Genomic DNA, 11,087 nt, shown 5'->3' with positions numbered 1-11,087 from the left:
GGGGACAGTGCCACCTGCTCCCCATCCCAGCTCCACATCCACACTGAGGGGACAGTGCCACCTGCTCCCTATCCCAGCGGCACATCCTCCCTCCGTGGGGCCGAGGTCCCGCTGCTCCCCCTCGGAGCGCATCCCCTGGAGCCGGGAACAGCCCCTGAATGCAGACACCCTGCGAGGTGTCTCGGGGGGAAGGGCTCCCAGTTCCCCTCCTCTGAGCATTGCTGATCCCATCTGCCTTCACCAAGACAGGAACTCAAACGGGGCACACAAGAGGTTAATACAACAGTGCTTTCAAAATGGAAAATAAACTCCTGTACAGATAAATCATAAAAAAAAAAAAAAATAAAAAAAAAATCACATTTAAAGATAGCATTTATTATAGGGCTTTTCCAAAATTATTCCTGTCATGAGTGAATCATGGTGAACCACTGAACTGTGAATGCTATTTAAAAAATAGAACCATAAAAAAATAGAATTTGAAGGAACTTCAAAGCCCTACTGGTCTGAGGTCAGTTATACTTTCTAATTATACCCTAACTATGCCTTGTAAGTATAGATACATAATATATGTATACTAATCTCCTAATCATCAGTCAACCTCTTCCACTGGTTCACTAACTTTTATTAAATTTTAGCAAGCTTCCAGGGTGTCTAAACTGAATGTCTTCTGTATTTCTTCAATTCCCTTGTTGTTCAGTATATCCCTACTGGATGTGAAAAAAAGATTATCCTTTTGTTCTCTGCCTTAGCTCCTTACATTCTTGAAGCTTTTGTTGTTTTTTCTTCTTTCAGGTTTCTCTTCTTCAGGTTGCCCTGCCTTCCCCTTCCCTTTAGCTATATTTGACAACATTTCCTCATTACTTTAATTCAGGTTCCAGGCTCTCCAGAAGGCCCACTTAATTCTTGCAGAACAGCGCTCAGAGCTGTGTAACTCAGGAACAGCTAGAGTGGTCCAGCTAAGCCTTCAGCAGCAGGCAGAAAGCTTTTGATAGTAGTACTTACTTCTGTCTAGTTTTTTGTGGTTTTGGTTAGGTTTTGTTTTTACATATAAAGAGATTTCTTTTATGTTCTTGTGGTTCTTCTGTCATCAAGTGTACATTGTATTTTACTATATTATTCGAAATTCCAAAATGGATAAAAGCACACTCTCTGCTTGGAAATACAGTCTCTTTTGCATGTGAACTCTTCAAAGTCAAAACACTCTTGTCCTTGGAACACAGACTGGGGTCATGTCAAAAGTATTTAAGATTGACTTTGCAATGATTGTTATGGTCCAACAAGAAGACAGAAACCAAATGGGCTGAGAACTGGGTTCCATTTGGAACAATAGCAAAACACAGTTGGCCTGAGCTTCCATCCATCACACCTGGCTCAGAGGAGTTCTAAGCTAAAGAGTCATGCCAGCATCAGCTGTAGATTACATTTTTTAAAATTATTTTTTGTGAAATTCCAGGAAAAAGAATGTTGAAACACTGCATGTGTTACACATCAAAACCACCTGGACATATGTTGCTTCAACTATTGACATTACATCATGACAACTGAAATAGCATTGCATAAATCTCTGTAATACCCTTCATGAAGGCCATCAATAATTTTTAAGTGTTCACAACCCTGAAGTCTAAGATAGAAAAGATAGTGTTGCTTCTTTGGATGTAGGCATGCATTGCACTTAACCACAGCCTTTTTTATAAACTCTCAATAATGAGAAAGTGCATAGTGACATGGTAATGGTCTTGATTTGTACATCAGTTACCTCTGAAAATTTTAATATCTTATCTTTAAGCTACTTTACTTGTACTGCTTCTCATTCTCTACTTTCTCACAGTTGTAAAATGGACTTACTTTGAGATACAATTTGAAAATTGCTTCATATATGAAAAACATATTGCTTTTATTTTCACATCTATGTAATCAAGATTGTGAAGATTAAAGTCTTCCCTTAAACAAGCAGTTTTATTAACTTTACAGCCCACTATTTGCCTGTTTCAGGAATAGCAGAAAAGGTATTACACTGTAAATGTAAAAATCTTGCAGTCTGAAACAGACTGGTTCAGAGAGAGATTAGATAGGCTTTGGGCTATCTAATAGAAGATACCAGAAGGAATATTCTCAGTTAGATATGTAGTGAGGAGCAAAAATAACATAAAAATTATATATCATTATAACTTGTGTTTTATATATATATATATATATATATATATAATATATAGCTTCTATTCTATGATTGTAACTTATTTCCCCTTTCTTCTTTGCCTTAAAATTTAGTCTGAAGACTTTTGCCCACACCAGAGAGCTTTGCTGACCATGGACAGACCCAAGAGCACTGACAGATCCTCAGCTCCAGGTGCCACATGTAGGGCACCACTTTTTGATGTCATTTGATTCAGGGTGGGAGAGTCTGGCCCTGCTTTATTCTGTGTGCAGCTGCAGGTTGCTGTGCCAAGCAGCAGGGACAGGTACTTATCCTCAACAGCCTAGCCTCTCTTATGGAGCTAAGGGATCAGGAGATGGGAGAAAACCAAAAAGGACGCTGGAAAAAGAGTGCTGCAGCTAATGAGAGGAAAGGTGATGAAAGTCATTGAGCGTTCAGTTCAGTGAGAGCTGAAAGGAAACATTATATAGGAGGTTGTGCTGGAGTTTGGAAAGATCTAGATATCTCAGCCTCCACAAGGCAGAGGGAGCAGAGTTATTGGGAAACCTTGAGAACACCCTCCAGGGACAGGTGTTCTGTGCTGGCTCATCCCACCTCACTCCCCTCCCAACCAGGTAACCCACAGCTCCACACCTCTGAGAGTGGGAAGTGTATGAAATCTGTCCCTAGAGAAATGAAGCAGCAGAATTAGATTGAGGAGGAGGAGGAGGAGGACAGAGCCCATTAGTCACCTTGTGCTGAAGGTGACAGTAAGGAACAGGAATTTACATTTATACAGGCACTAAATCCAGGTTGAATTCACAGGAATGTCAGCTTTGAGTTACTGGCCCTGCAAATGTACAGGGTGGGAACAGACTTGACCACTTAGGGAGAAAAACTTAAACAAGGAGAGGTAAAGGTGAAATCTGCACATAAACAGATGACAGGAAAAGTGGAAGAAAAAACCAACTTGCCTAAGGAAATTACAAATTAAGGGCCTAAGTAAATGAAGAAAAACCATAAGAGGATAAAACTGTAAGATTCATAAAAAATGACAGTGCATCCCTGCTAAAAACAGTGTTTCATTAAGACTGGTGAGAGTTTCAGGGAACCTGAAGAGTGTTGATGACACAAAGATGACATGTTATGTTTAATTAAAGACATATTAAAAACATATTAAACATAGAAGAAAAACAGCAATTTGAAAAAATATAGCCACTTAAATGAGATGAAGGGCAGGTAGGAGCAGTTGCTTTTAAAAGCTGAGATAATGCTGCCAATTTATAAGATTCAGAGAAATCCAGGGAAACTCCTATTCCCTTTCTCCTCCTGAGTGGAAAGCCAGAAATGTGATAGGATGGGCATGAGAAAAGTGAGTTTGTATCAGAAATTGTACTTAGAATGCAAATGTATATGGGAGAGGAGGAGCTAGATTGAGGGTGCAGCAACACTCTAAAGTTAAAGAAAACCAAAACAGAAACCATTTCTGGAGTTAAAATTCCACTTTTTTTTCCCTGCTCCCTATGAATAACATTCAGCAACAGCTATTCTAGTCCTTTAACCAAATTTATTCTGAGACCACTGATAGCTCTGTTATAACCAAAGATTTTAACAGACTTAAACAGGAGAAAATACATTAATTCTCATCATGAAGAAAAACATGACAACATGGAAAAAAAAGCAGGAGAGTGAACTGCATCTTGTTCTGTAAAATCTATCATACCATGGGCATAACTGAGTTGCTATAGAAAAATAATCACACAGCAAGCTGGAAAATGAGCTTTGCCACTCTCCTATCTTTTTTTTGCTATCTCTCCACATCTTTCTCTATCATCACATCTCCAGCATTTACATGATGGATGAAAGACCCATGAGGATTTTTTTAGAAACTGAGATTTTAACAACCTCTTAAAGTACTCTACTGAGTTTACTGATTGGAATAATAACAGTCCCAATTTTATGCCACATTTTTTAGTAGTAGTTCTCAGAAGATTTTCTTGAATATATCAGTTCAGTTTTTTTCTACACCTGATTCATAGGCAGGTCTTCTTTAAAGGACTTTTCTTTTAAACTATTATATATATTGACATAATGTGAAAATGCAATAGCAGTTGACTAACTGTTCTTATCAGTTTGCTCTGAATATAATCAAAATTGGTATAAAATATCTCATTAAGTGCAATGGCTTATGTCAACTCAGTTGCAGCTTTCCTTTAGATCTCTTTTCATGTCCTCTGCCAAAAGCTATTGACCTTGATTTTTTTTAGTTTGTGTCATAAAAGGTGTCAACATAGGGGAGTTTTGGTGCTTCCCTGGAGATACTGGAGGGTGGAATGCTGCTGAGCTCAGTGGGGAAGTCAGTCCCAGAAATAAACAGGGCCCTGGTCAACCCACTGTATTTAGGCACAGAGGTTTAGTCCAGACTGTTGGTCTGGTCTTAACTTGTGGCTCAGAGGCAGCAGCTGTGAGGGTTAGCTACCATGTGAGGGTTAGCACATTTACTAATGCTGATTTGTAAAATGTGACTAAAAACCTCTTCAAATATCATCTGATGGGGTACCACATTTCTATTCAAATTTCAGTTTCATCTTTGAAGTATTAAATCAGGGACTTAATTAGAAGCCCCCTTTCCCACCAAAACGTTTGGATCACTTAAACAGCAACAGATGGCAGCAAGAGAGAACTTCATAAGGAAAGTGGAATAAACCAAGAGTTTACAGGTTATGGAAAAGAAGGTAACAAGGCTGTGTGATTTCTCCCTGCTAGAGCTGCATCAGCAGCCAGCTCTTCCTCCACCTGCCCTCAGGGGAGCTATGATCAGACTAGGATCCCAACTGTAGATGGTTTTATCTGGGTCACAGTCTGGATTTTCAGGGAATGTGGTTAATAGCACAGTCCAGAGAGCCAGGAAGTGCAATTTCCTAGAAATCAAATGGAAGAATTACAAGAAGAGAGGGTGGGCTGAGAAGTATGAGGGAAAGCAAAAGCTTCATACATGTACTAGACATGGAGACTCCAGGAACAAAGAAGCTGAGGTCTGCAGAAGCCCCAGCAAAAGAAAAGAAACACATTTCTCCACAGGGAGAAAGTTGGCTGTGACCTACTATTGCTGGCAGATGGAGATTCAGCCTCAGCTGGCAATCTATTAGGCTTTAAAAAAAGTAGTAAACTGTCTTGGCAATGAGAGGGAAACCAACTGCATTGCTGAAGGAAGACAAACCGCGTGCTCTGACAGCTTAGTGGTTCATGACTCCTGCTGATAGAAGGAACTGAATGGTGGCAGTGGCTGGTGACTCACTTCTCTGAGTAACAGAGGCAGGCTTTGCTGCTATGACCTAATGCGTATGGAGAGGCTTTGCCCAAACCAGAGCTGCTGCACAACTTTGCCAAGGCTCGTTCAGCCCTCTGACACGTCCTCCACATGGCTCAGTCACTTGAGAGCTCATGCCACTTCTCCAGGAACAAGCAAGGGAAAACCATAAAAGCCAGCAGGGATCCTGAGGCGATGGTGAGAGAACTGGAGCCTCAGCTGGTGTTCTTATCAATCCCATCAGAGAGGGTAAAAGCCCAAGCAAGGACAGACACATCCTGGAGATAAATATATGGCTGTACAGATGGTGAGGCTTAGAGTACTTGGGTTTCCTGAAGGGGGAGGCTGTATTCATACCAGGGTCATAAGAGGGATGAGAAGGAAATGACTGAATCGGTTGTAGATACGTGTAAAGTATTTTGCCTTATATGATGCAGGATGCACATGTTCACTCTGAGATCTGGAGTCTGGAGGCAGACAGATCTGTTGAAATTCCCCAGGGTAATAACAGAAGGAGGAAAGGACATCTTTGGAAAAGAAATAAAACAGGATGAAGAGAATGCAAACTGGGGTGTGTTTAAATTTATTCTAGTGTTTTCCTAGTTAGGTATCAAATTTAAACTAGTCATGTAGGCTAATACTGCAATCAGACTCCTTCACCTGTCCTAGACTGCTATTTTATGATGTGAAGAACTGTCTCTGAAGGAGTTTGTTACTCTACAAGGACTCTGAAGGAGTGCCAAAGATAGCTAAAAAATCAGAATAAATATCTCTCTCACAGATCTGAGTGGAAATCAAATCCCTTCTTGACTTGAATCTGATCAAAAAGGAAAACCTGACTGAAAATAAGGAGGGGCAGGTAAATTAAGGGAGAATGAGCAATGAAGTGGTAGAATTGATGCACCTTGGAAATGGAGGAGGAGAGAACACTGGAAAAACAGGACATGGGCTTCAAGAAAAGAGACTTTTATAACTCAGTGAACTGAACAATAAGACCTATTAGGAAACACGACTATAGTTAAGAGTCCAAGGGAGTTGCAGCTGACAATTTCTTAAATAGGACACGAAAAAGATGAATGGGAAAGTAAGTATAAGGAAGAGTGGCCACTGCAGGGCTTGATTTAACTTTTTTCCAGTAGTATTGGAAACAGAACAGAAGTGAAATCTTTCACTACCTCACAAGTTCCTTTTCCCCTTGTCTCTCAATTTCCACTAAGCTGCAATGAAAAATATTCCTTATTAGTTCCACCTCAGATTCTCCTTGAAAGAAAATGAACGAACATAATAGTGAGATGCTTTAGTTACTTCTTCAGTATTTCTCTCTCTAAAGACAGAATTTAAAATACAAACTGGCCAAATTCTTGGCCAATGAAGACAAAGCATGACCAATGACATAAATGTGAAGAGCCAATGGCAGAAAGAACAAAAACTAAGAAAATTTCAGTAGACTTGTCACAAAAAAAAAAAAAAAAAAAGAAAAAAAAAGTACAACATTAAAGCATTCCACAATTTTTTAAGTAGTAAGATCTACTTTTCTGCTTAATGGAAAGGGAAGGCTAATGACAGATGTTGCCAATGGATCTGAAGAGTTTCATGGGCTTTAGTCTTCACCAACTGTGACTAGATAGGTAACACAATTAGCATCAATGTCAAAGGAGTATGAAGTCCACTGTCACAAAAAAAGATCATCTTGGAGGCTATCTAAATAAGTTAACTGCTTTCAAATAAGTTGATACTCTCTTTAAATTCCCCTCAGAGAAATTAGAGCACTGTTTAGCGCAATGCCAGAAAATGGAACCATGGAGTATAGCTGGGCTTCAGAAGACTGAAGAGATAAAACACAGTGTAATGAATATAAAAAGGAGAAAATGAGTCCTCAGTCATTTACAGACCAGTGGGGTTCCACTTCCACTGTGTAATGACCCTGGAATAAATACATACAAAGAAAAAGGCTATAAGTATTTGGTACATGGATTAGTAAAGAAGAAACACTGTTGAATCCATTGAAAGGCCTTTGATGGCAGAATAAAGGGCATGTGGATAGGGAAGAAGAAAAAAATCAGTATGACATAGTTGTGTTTCTTAAGTCCTGACTGTCTTCTATCCCAATTCTATAAGCAGGTTAGGAATATATGGTTAAAAAAATAAATGCAAACTCAAGATGGGAAGGTACATAAAGACAGGATCTACAAGGTTCTGTGGATGGTCTGGTAGTCTCTAAACTAACATTTAAATTATTTAAAGATTAAATAATTTGGACAGGAGAATTGAAATAAGTTTTTGAAATCTGAGGCTGTCCAATCCTTTAATTGTAAATGTAGTAGACAGAAAGATTAGAACTCAAAATTACTTTGATAAATTTAATATATTCTTGGTGTCAAGAATGACATTGAGATATTGAATAAATGACATGCAATAAATGGGACACAATTCAATAAGGCTGTGTGCAAAATATGTCACTGTGAGAGATAAACAAAAGTGAAGCACAAATACATCAGCTGTTGCCAGTTGCTGGAAATGGTATCCATTTTGAGAAAAATAAATGAGAAGACAAAATAATAGTCATGACACTGGGAGTACAAACTGCTCTGGAAAGGTGAAAAATCTGTGATGGACATCACTGCCACTCCTTTGGGAAACTTCATCTCACTTGCAGATGAGACTCACAGAACAGCACAAAGTTATTCCAAAGCAACTGAGCCATCCATGGCCCTAGATTTAGGGAGTTATTTTTAGATACCCTGGGTTTAGACTACAAAGACTCTCAAGGGCTTGGAAGACAAGTTGCATTGCTGACAGATTCATATTCAGGAGTATGGCACAAAATTTCACCCCTCAATTCACATTTGAGGGGTGAAAATGGCACAAACCATTCCTTATCACTCAGGTAGAGCATTATTGTCTATTTAGAACAGAGAAGAGTCTGTCTGTATCTTCTGATCAGATATTTATATACACTGACAAGATTCACCGTAAGCTTTCTCTTCTCCAGGATGAATCAACCTTTACCCATATACAGGATGCTTCACTTCCTTCATCATCTTTGTGGTCCTTTTCTGGATCTGTTCCAGTATGTCTGTCTTGGTCTGGGTCCAGAGTGTACTGATAGTGTACAACTGAGCCAAGCACTGCAGATATTCAGAGCTGAATAGAGAGGAAGGGTCACTTCCCCTGGCCTGTTGGCAATGCAGCCTCTGATTCAGGCCAGCTCATTGCTGATTTTTGCTGTGAGGGCACATTGCTGGCTCATGGTTAACTTGGTGTACAAGGGTACCCCCAGGGCTCCCTCTGCAGAGCTGCTCTCCTGCTGGCTGGGCCCTAATGTGTCCTGATGCACAGGGCCACTCCTCCCCAGCTGCAGGACTTGGCATTTCCCTTTGTTGAACTGTATAAGATTCTTGCTGGACCATTTCTCCAGCTAGCTGAAGTCCCTCATTGCAGGGCAAGCACCTGGTGTGTTAATGTATTAATCCTAACCCTACTCCCCACAGTTCTGCAGTGACGTGGCTACAAGCTGACACCATGAATTTACACACAGCATTGATGGTTCTTCTTTACACAGAGACACACACACACACAAATATACATCTGATGCACTGGAATACATAACCAAGTGTGTAGGCATTGCACTGGATGAACATTGTAGCTTCCTCACAACTGAAGTATTCTGTTACTCTATTTTAGATATATAAATATGTGTATGCAAGGATGCACATATATAGATACACACACTGATACATACACATCAGGTATAGTAGAAAAATCCATGGGGTATGAGTAGCTTTTAGGTAGATGCCTGTCATTTAGAGCACATTTTGGAATGTGCCAGTCCCACCCATAAGTCACAGACAATGGAGAAGTATGATGGTGGACAGGGAGCCACCCCAAACCTGATCACTGGAACATGCCAAGCACATCTGGGATGGCATAGACCAACACTCTCCTGGATCTGTCACCTCTTCAGAAGTGTGGAGATTGTTGTACCTACATAATATCAGGGTTCATTGAAGCAAACTGATACTGTCTGTCATCCAGCTGAATGAAATATGCCTACTTTGGCAGCAAATCTTGGAGAAGTTGGCATTAAAATGCCTCTTTGCTTCCATCCAGAGCAATATGGAGACAAAACTTCTTTTAAAAATTCTCTACACTGAAAGAACTGTGCAAACAGTTATATTCAAATTACAGAAGTTAGTTGCATTTTGATAAGCATTTCAAACAACTTAATTAAATGGTGCCTAAAGGAGAGCTGACATTCTTGAATATCCTTTAATAGGACATTCCAACCAATGCCAAATCTAGAAAACAAGCTGTATTTAATGTCTTTAACAAAAGGCTTCGGATGTCATTGCCACAGCAGGAAGTAAAACCTGGATTTAGAGAGAAGCAAGCTGATGTTTAGACTGAAATAGGTTTAGAGATGAGATTTAGGCAGAGTGGACAGAAAAAGATGTAGATGGGTAGCCACAGTGCAGAGATGGAGAGATGAAGAGATAGATAGAGCAGATAGATTCTCATGAAATAGTCTTTCCGTGTTTGGTGTGCAGCTGCATAGCACCTGCCTGACATTTACAGCAGATAGCTTTTATTCATTTCATGGGATATTCATCAAAATGTGGTTGAGAGATGGAGAAAATTCCAAGTATGTGTCATCACTTTACTGGTTTGTGCAGCTGTTTCCTAAAGCACACAATGATGTTGTGTTGTTAAGGAAATACACTGTCACCCTGCTGAACAAATAAAGCATTTAGTTTATTGAGTAACATTACAATAATGATGGGAGATAATAGACTAAAAATACAGTTTATTCAGTAAGAATGGACAAAAACTTTACTGTCCATGAAAGAATCACTTCATGTACAGAAAATAAAAATTGTGTTATTTATTTAAGCTACCTTTTTAACAGCACTAGTGCAAAATACTTCCTGACATAAGCTTTGATCAAGGATAAGAACGAGCAAACATCCTTAGTGGCAGAACTCATCAGACTAGAGCTCAAACTACTGGAAGCAGACAGGGGACTGTACCTATCATGTGTAACAGCAAATAATTATGCTGGAAAATACATAAGCCTAAGATAGATGAGGGGTAGGGAGTGGGGTGGGTGCTGTGTTTTTGTTGGGATATTGAATTAATAAATTTCTGATCACAAGAAAGGCTCATGTTACCCTTTCCCAGGAATAAGCCTGTCTTGATTTTACTCTTTTTACAGGATGCTAAATATTTCTCAAAACTTGATGCTTTCAGAAATATTAAAGATATTTCTGATGAGAATTGAATGTCAGCCAAATCATCTGAGACAGTTACACAGGACTAGGCTGTTAATTGTATGAGGCTCTATTACACAGGCAAATCTAGCCCAAAGTCAAAGCATTTTCTTCTGCCCTGTTTTGTTTGTTTTGATTTTGCAACCGTTGCAGGAGAAAAAACTAAACAGAAAAAAAAGAAAGTAAAACAAAAAGAAAAATAAAAAAGAAAAAGAAAAAAAAACAAAAAGGAAAGAAAAAAAGAAAAAGAAAAAATTGAAAAAGGAAAGAAAACAAAAAAGATAAAGAAAAAAAGAAAAAAGAAAAAAGAAAAAAAGAAAAAGAAAAAGAAAAAGAAAAAGAAAAAGAAAAAGAAAAAGAAAAAGAAAAAGAAAAA

The sequence above is a fragment of the Parus major genome, chromosome 3 (genome assembly GCF_001522545.3).
Source record: "Parus major isolate Abel chromosome 3, Parus_major1.1, whole genome shotgun sequence".
NCBI classification, from domain to species: Eukaryota; Metazoa; Chordata; class Aves; order Passeriformes; family Paridae; genus Parus; species Parus major.
The sequence above is the reverse complement of the archived record's forward strand: the minus strand, read 5'-3'. Positions refer to the sequence as shown.